Source organism: Echiichthys vipera (genome assembly GCF_963691815.1).
Source record: "Echiichthys vipera genome assembly, chromosome: 20".
NCBI classification, from domain to species: domain Eukaryota; kingdom Metazoa; phylum Chordata; class Actinopteri; order Perciformes; family Trachinidae; genus Echiichthys; species Echiichthys vipera.
This window is the reverse complement of record NC_139845.1, coordinates 9,522,503-9,535,613: the sequence shown is the minus strand read 5'-3', so window position 1 is coordinate 9,535,613 and position 13,111 is coordinate 9,522,503. Positions and strand designations below refer to the sequence as shown.

Sequence of the window (13,111 nt, the reverse complement as noted above, 5' to 3'; positions counted from 1 at the left end):
TTTTGGAATTTTGATGTTACATCTTTTGTTCTGAATCAGCCCTCAGTGTCATAATCATTTCCTCCACCCTTGTTGCCGTTGTTTGCCATGACGGTGGCTTGTACTCAGGCTCAATAAAAGTAATCCGCTCACCGAAGCCTTCGCCTTCCACAAAACTCAACGGCAACAAAAAAAAGGCTGTAGAGGCAGACGATGTCCTCTGTCATCTCCGCGCACCATCACGCCGTGAGAGACCGTGTTGCTGCTCTCCGCTCGCTCCCCGCAATGCTCTTTAAATCACTTAAAAAGCACAAAACTGAGCCGACGCATAACTGGAACACCGAGCCCATCCAATAGTTCAGCAGGTAGATGCGAGTAATAGGTAATAATAACCGCTCAACGGAGGAGGATGAGGAAAAGAGAGAGAGTGTGAGGTGCTTTTGTCTGCAGGTGACTCACATTAACAAAAACCTTTCTTAAATGTATCTGTACGTTAAAGGCACCAAATGACTTGCTTTAGAGAATTTTGTTTGTAATATTAAGAAGATAAATATATAGTTTCCATGAAGCTATTTAGTCAGAAAGTGACAGAATCCTGATGTTGTTGTAAGCCAAGTATTCGAATACTCATTCTTCAGGTAATGCGAGTATTAGAATATTGAAATTACTTAAAAGGCCCATCCCTAGTTGTTATCAGTTACTGTGGTAAGGTAGTCTACCACAGTATACTGTCTGTTTAGGGCCATATATGTTTCTAGCATGTGCTGTGATTATTGTTCCAATAGGTGGTATATTTTCCTTTAGTTACAATTTAGTTCTGTCTAATTTTCTAAATGATAATATAACTGCTTTGAGGCTGGCTGGAGTATGTGATGCCTTAAAAAGTGAAAAGTCAGCCAGCCTCAGGACCAGTTGGCTCAGGGGACTCCTTTCTATGTTCAACTCCTTGCAGGCGACAGCTTTATTATGGTGTTTAATATGACTCTAGCATTTGATGGATCTTTTTTCCAATACTTAGCAGTAAAGGAAAGTGGCCTAATTCAACTCTGGATGCAGTGTTTGGGGGTTTTCTTTGTAACCTGAGTATACGTTTGCAGACGTCTGAATGCACGGTTTCAATTGGGTTTTGGTCCCATTTTGCTTGATCATTTTGCAGTAAGGGGCCCCATACATCACTGCAATGTTTACAAAACACACTTCTTGCCGCATTTCACAGTAAAGGCCTTCAGCAGCATCATATCCTTGATTTATTTGCCTTTGTTGGATTTAAATGTACTCACTCTGTCTGAAACGCACCATTTTAGCTCCTGCCTCTTTAAGCCCCCTCCTGAAAAAGCCCAGTCTGCTCTGATTGGTCAGTGTTTGTTCATAGTATAGTTTCTGAATACAGGCTGTGTGCATGTCTCACAGTATTTATATCGCACACAAACACCTGACAAAATACTCAAAGCCACCTCTGTTGTAGTTCCTGCTACATAAGGTGCAATATACACAAAATAAACTGATAAAACTATTCAAGATATTAGTAACTGCGGTCTAGGCACTTACTTATGGACCTTTAAACGTAGAAAGCCCAGTAAAACACTAAATTATAGCTTCAACAAAAACAAGCATATTCTCATTTAAATTACTTTCTAATGTCTTATATGGTTGCATCTACTTTTTGAACCACTTGAAAATACGCTGTGCCTGGGCACTTTAGTATTTGTGGACTGACAACACAGGTATTTTGGGGATTTAACTAATACTGAGGTAAGTAGGGAAAATTACATACATGCTGTAAATTAAAGTGTAAGTTACTGAAGTTTACTGCCAATGGGCGAACAGGTTGTAACAACTTTAAAAATGAGACCTTCCCTGACTTTCTTGGTTAGCTATAACATCCTGTGGACTTGATCGACCAGTTGTCGTCATTTAGAGCGATTAATATCACTTTAGCTTGCTTGCTTACTAATGTTAGCTCACTATAACCCAAGCTAAGGTTGGCCAGCTGGCTGTGCCGCATTAAACTGCTTTTGGCTGATGGAGTGATTTGAAATCAGCAAGCTTGCATTATTCTAAATATGATTGTAATTTATTTTACAGCATTCTATAAACATGTTGCTGGTCAAGCTCGTTCAGTCGAACTGCCACTTGATGGCCACCGGTGTCGCCAATAAGGGTTTTCTGAAAGTCACACAGAGAACCTACTGTAAAATACCTTAAGTATTTTTCTTTTTTACCATGTATTTTATCGCTAGTCAGCAACTTGATTTTGTACCGTCACTGTTTATATTAGTAGGGTTTATGTACTATGTATATTATATTACTGGTTAAATTAGATGGGCACACACCATCTACTGTTTTAAACCAGCCCTAACCTTGCAAGTGCAATGCAGAGATAGAGTCGACCAGTTAGGACTTATCTATGTTATCACATTTAAAAATGTAAACACCCTCTCATCCTCTTGCACATTTTTCTGTTGCATTTTGGAAAATAATGCACTGGGTGGAGTTAGGCTGAGATCTGGGGGTGAAGTTACACTTTAAATACCGAGTAGAAAATAACAATTACTTTAAACACTATGAGGGCAATCTGCATAATAAAGAAAGCAATTTCCTCCTCTGGTACAACCAGGTGTTAAGTTAAGCATTACAGTCAAATCCCTTCAATAAATAAATACCCAGACGATTGTATCAAAGGATGCTGCCATGTCAAACAACATACAAGTAGGTGTGTCATTAAAAAATTAAATCAGTATCCCAAGTCAGCAAAAGCCACCAGCTTCGCTTCAGTGTAACTGGTGTGGGGTAACATAGTAAGCAGGGACCAACTGACTGATTACCTCAGGAAAAGCCTCCCGTTTGATCTAATTAAGACTATCTGTGGCATTAGGGAGCTCCATGGTGCTCAACATGGGAGAGTCCATTCTAATGAGAGGCCGATGTCCATTCAGCTTTAATCAGCCTAACACAATGAGGTTGATTCATTCATGTCAACCAAGTTGATATGAATTTGTCGTGGTGGAGCTCAGATAGAAACCTTAACTCAGAACTACAAGCATACTTCATCACAATACAGTCTATTTCAAGCTGGGCTTGATTTGATGAATTTCTTAAAATCGCAAGGGACAAGACTGGAGTTACTGGAAAAGATTCAACAAGATGAGCTTGACGTCTAGTCTGGAACATACACAGTTCTCTCAGGTGGAAAGCCATGCCAGACTATAATTTACACTGCACAGGGAACATGGCTTCTGCCCTCTGATCATTAAAGAAAGGGACCAGTGCAGGCAGGGACATTTATTTATATCCTGAAAAAAAAATGCTGCAGTTTTCTCAGCTGGGAAGTTTTAGTCAATTTCTGCATTTCTGGCTATAACAAAGAATACAACAAAAACATGTTCGAGAGAACAACATTCATCTGTCATTACACCAAACATGGCTTTAAACATGCAACTCCAAACTAACATCTAAAACTCAAAATATGTCAGCACTTTAAACCTTGATGTATAAGGAGAGTTTTGCCCACTGCACAAATGAAAACTTGCAGCTTATTCCATTGAGATTCTTGGAAACTATTCTGTCACATGTTGAGATTCTATTTGGAGCCATCTGCCATGGAAAACGGGACAGAATTTATTATTTATTACACCGCATAATTGCAGGGCCGGGTGTATTACTGAAGTGGGAGAGATCACAGAAATCCCTATTCTGAAGAGGAAATACTCTTGCACCTCCTATGCTGACCACAAGTTTAGGGTGAGGCCTTCAATGCATTTTGACATCTTGCCTTATCTATTAACATCTATGTAATCAGTTATTATTCTTCATACCTCTGGTATGGTGTCCATGAACAATATAAAAAGGCTTTTTCTTTAAGAATGGATAAATATGTCAAAGTCAAACCTTTCAAATGCCCATTTCACACAGATTCTGCAACTATGCCACAATGAAGATACACCGCAACACTGGCATGCCACATTGCCAGCACGTCACAACGCAAGCAGCCCCCACTGCCAGCATGTCCCAATGCTGGCTTTTTGTTAATTCCCACAAAGCCAAGCAAAGGTGGCTTAATGTTGCCGCAGTTGTCATTTCACACAAGACGCCAGGATTCCAGATGCAAAAGAGGGATTGGCATCTAGTCTGTGTGAGCCAATCCTCACCAGTAATCAACCACTCAAACCTGACTGGACCCACAAACTACCAGTATTGTACAGCATTATAGTAGCAAAAAAGTCAGTAGAGAAAACGACAGAGAGCAGCATCATGACACGTTTGAAAAGGGAAAGGAAGAGAGAAGGGAACAGACTGTGGACTATAGCACGCAATGTTTCTGTTACCGTAATTTATTAATAACCTATGATACTTTGAACGCTGCTTTGTCATCTGCCTGTCAGTTTGGCACTGTGACTGCTTCTGCTGCTTCTAAGAGGCGTAACAGATCTGTACCCCTCATTTCGTCTTCGTACCTTTCGCAAAGACAGTGGGGTGTAATAAAGGAGCTTCAGCTATACAATAAACAGGCTGTGCGAAAGGGGCTAAAATGTCTACTTGAGCTTAACCTCTCCATAGCCCAAGTCATGCATCTCTTGGATTAAGTAGTCATCTATACAATAAGTTACAGACAGACTTTGGTGGAGTATTGTGCCACTTTCTGGCCCACATAAGATTTCATAGAAACTGAATATCAAAAGCATGTTCATGATTAATGTTTTTGTAATATTAAGCTACTGAAATATTACATTTACGCCCAGTAGTAATGAATACAACCGAAGGTAACCCTTTTTTACTGATTCCAACAAAAGGAGAGGTGAATTTCGGGACGGAGTCGTGGGTAAAATGTAAAGTATGATATCTTGCACCTTGCAATTACATGTGGCTTTGTAAATGTTTAAGGGATCTGATCTTAAAATAGTAGGAATATTTCACTTGCCTTGGGTACCACATGGGCAGAGCACATGTGCAGCCTATAGTTATGAATGCAATGCTCTCCCTTCTCTTTTACCCTGTCTTCATGCCCTCTCCTTCACACCCCCTAACCCCATGAGCAGCAACAACTCCAAGATGAAGGAAGTGCCAACATTTGCTGCGCTGCGACAGTTTCGGGTTGCGGAGCAGGTCACATGTCACAACAGTGGAAAATCATTGTGATTGAATCTCCAAGCCAACAGCTGGCATGGTATGGTTGAATGACAGAGGCTAAGGTTAACCCTTTCCACACAACAGCAGCTAAACCAGAGCTCAGCATGAACACGAGCTGGTCTTACACAAGGACCAGAGTCTTGTAAGTCACAAGTCGCCTCTACTGAAGCTATTTATGGCTGCTATCACACACTGGATGCACACTAAATCCCTCACCCAGGAGGCTGTGGCAAGAGGAAACAAGTTGGTCGGACAACAGAGGTGGGTACCTCAGAAATATACTCATGTTTTTGTTACCATGCTAAGGAAACCCTTTGGCAGTTTGTACACCTCTTTGTGCCAACAACTCGATGCAAGTCAAGGGTAGAAATTCTAGGGATCCCTCTGCAATGGAGCTGCCTAATGCGAAGGGTGGTATTTTTAGCTTACCCCAGACTGCCCCTCCCCCCACTGCTAGCTGTTGCTGAACTGGGTCAGGCCATGTAAATGTGGAGGGTAAAAAGCAGAGACACCCATCCCTCCTTGTGCTGCATGGATTGCAGCTGAGAGCACTACTTCACCCCACAGACTGGAACCTCTACAAACACTGTCAGGCTGCCAATTCATATGAACGCACAGTCAGAGGTGTCACCATCAACACTTTTCCTCTACAGCTCTTCTTGCTTCATGTATTGAAGGACATGCAACCTAAAATGATAATAAACCACAATCTTTTTGACTCACAGCTTGAGTGCTGATAGAAAAGGTGTTTGCTCTATAGACTTTTTTCAGGTTAGGAATTACGATTTGTAATCATTCATTTATAAATATATAATTTTTACATCAAAATTAATGTGTAAACATTTTCTGACATGCAACACTGCAGATTTATGGATCATAAAACGCAGATTACCCTCCCAACTCCCCAGTACAAAGAAAGCATATAATCTTCGAGTAAGCCCATGTGTGAACGCAGCCACTCGTTCTCTGCTGTATGACCTGTTGACGACGTTTATATCATGCTGCGACCAACGGTGAAAAAGGGTGATTTACACAAAGACTGCAACTAAAACCAACGCCAAAACGGCAGGAAACTCAGATGTTTAAAACAAAACTAGGACCCAGCTTTGATAGCACTGTGTAATCGATATTTTTGAGTGTCACAACCCCCGGCATATGACTTGTGTTAATATCAGAATTTGATCTATTCTGTCAAATAACATTTTGAAAGTCGAGTAGAGCTGCACGATTAAATAATTTAATTCCCATTCAAGTTAGCCAGAACGCTAAACTGGAAGTAGGCGTCTCGGCCGGGACGAGTCTCCAGTGCGCCTGCGCTATGGACCCAATAGTGCAGAAGTATGACAGAACGATTACTGATCATCTGGGTATTTTTAGATGTGGCAGTTTGACCATTTTGGCTTAAAGCGCCACTGAGCAACTTTCATAGAAATGAATGGGGCTCCACCTCGAATGCTGTATCTAGTTCTCATCCGTGAGTATTACCAGTAAGTGGGAAGTAAGCCCCCACCACAGCACTTCCAATACTGAAGTTCCAAAAATTGCAGTTGGCCGAGTGACCACTTGGGGTAGGTTTCATAACAGAGCAATTTGTCATTGACCCCCATGTTAAACATGCCGTGTTTCCCAGCATAATTAAACCTATTTAAGGCCTGGTGAAAAAAAAACCTTTTAGTCTGTATGTTTATGTATGTGCACTGAGGGGTGTGAATTTTTTTAGTACCAGGCTAGTTTTTATTTTATTGGAGTTTAAAGTTTATAAATAATTAGGGGTTCAGCTTCGTGAGTGACAGCTAGCCGCTGGCCCTCACTTCGCCTCAGAGGTATACGTCAGCCAGACGGATGTATCTTCCTGCCCCCAACATCACATCAATGTCCTTTTTTGGTAAGAGGAAATGAGGTGGAGTTAAAGTTTGACAAGACATCGTCTGGGGTTCATATTTGAATACAGCTTGAGACAGAATTTTGTCTCCTTACATCAAACCAAATTCTAGCTTTTGATCATCAAAAATTCCCTCTTTTTTTTAAAAAAATGGAGGCATTTAAGCACATTGAGAATTACCAGTATGTTGCTACAGAGTACTCATAATTGGGTTGGCAAAACATGAACATGAACAAGAAAAAAGAACAAATCAAGATCTCATTCAATCCCTGCAAAATCAAGTGAAGGTGACAATCAGCAAAACACAGCTGCTGGGAAACATTGACTTTAGAAAAAGGTCCCACATTATGTTCATCTTCATACTTTTTTAATTAGAGGTTTCTACTAGAAATTGTTAACATTGTTTTCCTCTTCTGACGGGCTATGTGACTGAATATACTTATATTCACCCTCTGTCTGAAACGCCTGTACTCAGTCTGCTCTTATAGACACCCAAAACTTCATCCATGTAATAGGTCACACAAAGTTTATACTATTTCAGTGTTTCTTCACATCAACTCCCATTCCTAGTGACAACATCTTAATATTGGGTATATGGCATATGGTGCAATCATGTACCTCTCATGTGCTCAACCATTTCCAAGCATTGCTGAGTCTTGAAAGAATATTCTGTTGTTAAAAACAGCCTTAGTATTGTCAATACTGTAAAGACATCTATAAACCCTGACAGTGAACTCTTTTATTTTTCCTTAAGTGAAAAGAAAACAAAGAGGGATGGTTTTATTTAGCCATTACAGAGTCCTTCATGTCCAAAGGATGGAAAATATTCCAAAATGAAGCATCTTTCATCAAGCCACTTTGAAGATGTGAGGCTCTATGTTCTTTGTTATGTGTGATTCTACGAGCAGCTCAGTGGCCTGAGGTCCTGTCATTTGCTGCCACAGTCTGACCTTGCTGTCCTTACCATTATGATTTCAGGAGGCAGTAGAGTTGAGCATTAAAGTTATTTAACCAAGACCTGTGGTAGGGAAGGCAATTTGTACTAGCCAAAAATATATGTACACAATGTTATTATAGACTAAGGTGGAAGTTAATTAGGTCTAAAGGGTTGGCTAGGTTGCTACACAGCACTTTCAAAAACATCTGGCGTAGGTTGGCCAAAACATTAAATGTTAACATTATTTTTACTCTTAAAGGCTATGTCATAATTTCCGACTGGTGTTTCAAGACTGAATAACATTCATTCACATGGTATACTTTTATTTTCAGGTGGGATTCAATATGTGCTAATGTGTTATACAGATGAGAAACCTGAATGCTCAACGTGTCTGATTTTATGATATCCACATCAATAGTATCGAAAAAAAGAAGCATTTCTACAATTAAATTTTCAACAAAATTATCATATCCTAGCCTAAAACTTTTTTTTCTTTTTGTCATGGAGTAGAGTGTCATTTTTTTTATACTAGTATTGTATGGAAGTTTAAAACTTGGTAATTGTGACAACCTTAGTTACTTTTTACATTTCAAGAGACCTGAATGCGAAGTAATTGTTCACTCATTGGCTACACTAGTATGAGTAGGTAGCCATTGGTCTTTCTATAACTTGCCTGGTTGTAAGGATTCAGAAAAACAGAAAAGTCTTCCAATAACAGTTTGGATGTGTGGAGAAGATCACTTTGAAACTACGTTGGCGACAGCAGTATTAGTTGTTTCAAATACTCACTGATGATGCTATAAAGCTTAATAATATATTGTTATTTTCCATTCTAGATATACAGATACTAATAAGACAGCTACGTCTTCTGACAAACTTAAAATGTTTTCATTTTGATCAGTGGCATGTCAAGCCACGAAGCCCACTAGTCTTCCAGAAATGCCAAAACGTAACTATCTGCTAGACTGACTCGTAGCATAGTTAGACCTTCTAGCTATCTTGATGATTAATTCATGATATTTTGCAGTGTGCCCCCTTAAAATCATTTTAGTGGGGAGGATCAGAGTTTATCCAATTCATTTTGCAAACATTAAAAGCAACTAGAACATCAACTCCTGTATTTTAAACAATATACATTTTAGTGACACCTGTGTAGTCCTTTCCTACTGCTTTGTTAGGCCATATTTAAAAGAATATGTAGTTATAAGTGGGTCAAACTCAAACTATAACCTAAAACCTCTGCTTGGAATAACCTTGGACTTACAATCCACACAGAGAAAGAAAGATAAGTAAAAACGTCATCAAAAGTAAATACTAACATAAATGCACTCTACTTGCAGACTACATGGTAAAAAAACAGACTATATTTAGTTTTCCATGTCAATGTCACCTTCGATAAATGACCTACATTTGCTTGCTTTCTAAAATAATGCAGCATACTAGACAGTTAGATTTTTTTAACAGAGAAATGCAGACTAAACCGCGAACAAATGTTAGCAATTATTGGTTTTAACAATATTACTTGATTTTCAGAGGCTACGCTTGTAATTGACTGAAGTACGGAGCATGAAAATGAAATCAGTGGACATATAGAGGAGCTGTAAGGAGGGCTCATCCGTGAGGAGTTCAGGACAAACTTGACAGGCGAGAGCTACCTGAAAGAGAGTGGACTCGGTATGCAGCATTATTTCGCAGTGACCATTGCAATGTGACTACTAAAAACCTCTGGGCCATGAGAAGCAAACAGCACTTATTTTAACAGCGAGCTATGATGTCAGAGTAGTAGAAATCGAACAGTACCCAGCATGTCAAATTAACCTCATGTGCATCTAATATTAAATGAAAAAGAGTTGTAGTCTTGAAAGGTTTTTGTTCTAGAAATGTAGGTAGGGAAAACACTATCAAACTGAAACACGAAGCCAATGAGGTCGAGTGCTCTTTTCCCTGAGAAACAACCATTTTCCAAAACAATTTACAAAATAAGCGTCACAAACACAATCTCATATCCTTCAGGGAGAGCTGTACAGTAATAGTCAGCCATTATGGAAAAAAAACATGATATAGCAAGGAATAGGAAAGGATAGATTTTGCATTCTTGAGTGACAGCAACAGTCTGAGTTCAAAGGGCTCAGACACAGCAACAGATAGTGTTACTGATGGTTTAAGAGTGAATCATTGAACAAACGCTGAATCTCTATGCTGAGCTACATAGCTATAATGAAACATCACCCATTACCAACTCTGGATAATATTTTTTATGTAGTAAAATCTAGAAATAATCATATATATATATATATATATATATATATATATATATATATATATATATATATATATATATATATATATATATATATATATATATATATATATATATATATATATTACTATTCAAAACTGAAATTGAATGCCAAAAACTGACTGCATATCTCTGCAACAATGCATTGTACAATACACTATAATGTTTGGCTATGGGATTGCTCGCTGACATTATATTATGTAATATGTCTACAGATAACTGGCACACCTTAGCTCATTGAATCACAGCCTATTACCCTCGAAGCTTAAGTTAAATTCCTTGTTCAAATGTATTTTGATAAAACTACAACACTATTTGCAATTCACTGTAGGATCACAAGTCATTACATAAACACAGGAAGACACTGCTGGCGCTGCAGCAAACTGGGTGCTATTTAATTGGATAAGGAGTGATCCCTTCAACTAGACACCAAAAGGTGCTCAGTGGTTGCACTCCACATCAACCTGGAAACGTGCAGCGAATGTGAAAAGATAGGATAGTACACTGTCAATTAAAAAGGTCAAGAGTGTAATGTTAATGTACGTAATCAACTTGCTGTAGAAGGAAAGCTTAAGGAATAGGAGGTACGTTACCGTTCTAAGGTAACGGGCATGGTGATTTAAAGCGACAGTAACAATCAAGGTTGTGCAGCCGCAGTGCTAGTCATAGAGTTGACGTTTTTCTTTAAATAGCGTTATAGCGTGCACTGATGAAAGTGGCAGGATCCCACTATGACATTTAGGACTGGTAGGTGATGAAGCAACCACCGTGCAGTTTTGACGTTACGGCTATAAGGCTGGGTTCAGACTAACACACATCCAAGGGGGACAGAATTCGACATAAAAACGGGGAATTACATTCACCGAATGTGCGTTTTAACTTACATCACGGGGGAGACGTTTTATGGCTGCTAAACTACGTTACCGATTTCCCATTAAAGTTTACGGTGCCCACTCTCTCTAGAGATAGTCAGCCGACAAAATAACTCGAATGTGCCGTGTGGTGTGTGGTGTGTGGGTGACCCTCTCTGTAAGCTGCCCCAAATTCTCCGCGTGAGCAACCGCAGCGCGTGGAGTCCAACACTCGGAGAATTACTGTTCCAGGTCGGTTAACAATGTTAAACGGACTGAATGACAGGTCTTTAAACGCACCCCCGCTGTAACTATGGCATTCGAATATTAAAATTAAAATACAGGTAACGTTCGAGTCCCGTTTCACGAGTCGGCATTTTCAGCGATATTTCAGTCAGTCTCTAAATGGTGAAGCCTCAGCGTCTCAACGTCAATCTGCTGTCCACGGGAGACGTGCGTTAAAACACAACGTTTCAGGGCTATCGTACAATGTTAGCCAACTAGCTCCCGGGCGTTAGCTTAAGCAAATAATACACAAAAGACACTTCTAAAAAAAATTGACAAGTGGAGAAACTTAGCCCAGGGCAATGCAGAAGTCTTAAGCAAACTGAAGCGCAACCAAAGGAAAATCTGGCAGCAGCATCCTGGGCTGATTAGCACGAGACGCCCAATGTCAGTTATCATTCCCCAAGATATACCGCTGGCTAACGATGTTAGCTTGGTATAAAGGCTAACTAACCAAAGGAAGCTACCCCGCCGGTGGCTGGCCCTCGTTGGATCATTGCACACAAAAAATGAAGGGTTAGTCGGTTTTCTACGCAACGTGTAAAGCACGTTGGATGCAGCCATTTATCTTATAGCACATAACCAAGAAATTATAACCAAAAATACTCACTCCGGTTCTCTGAAGAGCACCCCGGGTCCCTTTCTCTCTGTAACTCCCCCTCAGTCTCACCAAAGACTAGACTCTCTCCCCTGATCTGAGGTAAAGCCCCGCCCACTGCGCTGTCACAACCACAACCAAAGTCTCCCGTCAGAACAGTCAAGAAAGTTACCGTCTAAAAAAACCGCCCTACATCTGTATGAATATCTATATTTCCTAACTGACCCTTTGTACTTTTATGCATTTATTAATATTTGATTTTGTCTAATATATATATTTTTTCTTTATCTGTTATTGATGTCAGTATGATGCATGCTTTTTTGATTGCAATAAAAAAAAAAAAACTCTATAAACGCCATCAACCCACGTCCACTAGACCGGAAACCACATGACACATGCGCACAGCTGTTTTCGTGATAACGGCTAACTGACACATTATTAAGCAAATGTATCTAAATTATCCCGATGAATACAGTAGTCATATATAAAAATAGAAATAAATGACTTCCCCATGGAACAGACCAAAGCGTCTGCCTTCTCCATTGATATAATGCTTATTTATTTGTCTTGTAACGCTACCATCACTTTGTAAGGACTTAATCATTAAATGTGAAACTATATAGGACACCAACCGAAAGACAACTTGGTCCAGTTTCTGTAACGTAGATTTTTTTTTTGACGAAGGCGGAAGTACACCGACGGGAATCATCTCGACTCGCCTGATTCATTTCTGTCACAACACCGCCGGGGACATGTGATGCACGTCAAAAGGAGGATGGGTACGGACTGCTGGTGTGGATTCCCATTGGCTTAGCCGGCATATCAGTCGCCTATGGAAACGGTTACGTCATGATCCCCTCGTACTCCCTCGTTTGCTCCTGTGCTGCTTTATAATAACAGGATTATTAAACAGTTCCCCCCCATATCATATGATGCAGCCTGTAAAAAAAAAAGTGCACACCGAAACCTCACTGCCATCGTTTATGCTGCCTGCCTGCCTGAACTCCTCCTAGGCTACACAACGCTCTTCCCTCGGCGCCTAATCAAACCTGACGTCATTCTTTCCATGACGTAGCTTTTTTTTTTCTTCTACTTCTGCGGATTCAATGCCTGTATTCTTTGCGATTCTTTAGTCCTATTGAGAAGGAGTCAC

General features: G+C 39.9%; 1 protein-coding gene across 2 annotated transcripts in view; it reads right to left on the bottom strand.

The window, feature by feature from the left end:
* atp2b1a (ATPase plasma membrane Ca2+ transporting 1a) overlaps positions 1-12,038 on the bottom strand; it is a 42,152-nt gene extending 30,114 nt beyond the window's left edge. For both annotated transcript variants that reach the window (XM_083935133.1, XM_083935134.1), the window contains exon 1: positions 11,971-12,038. The gene's annotated coding sequence lies outside the window, so the exon portion shown is untranslated. The remainder of the gene's footprint in view (positions 1-11,970) is intronic.
* Between the last annotated feature and the right edge of the window lie 1,073 nt (positions 12,039-13,111).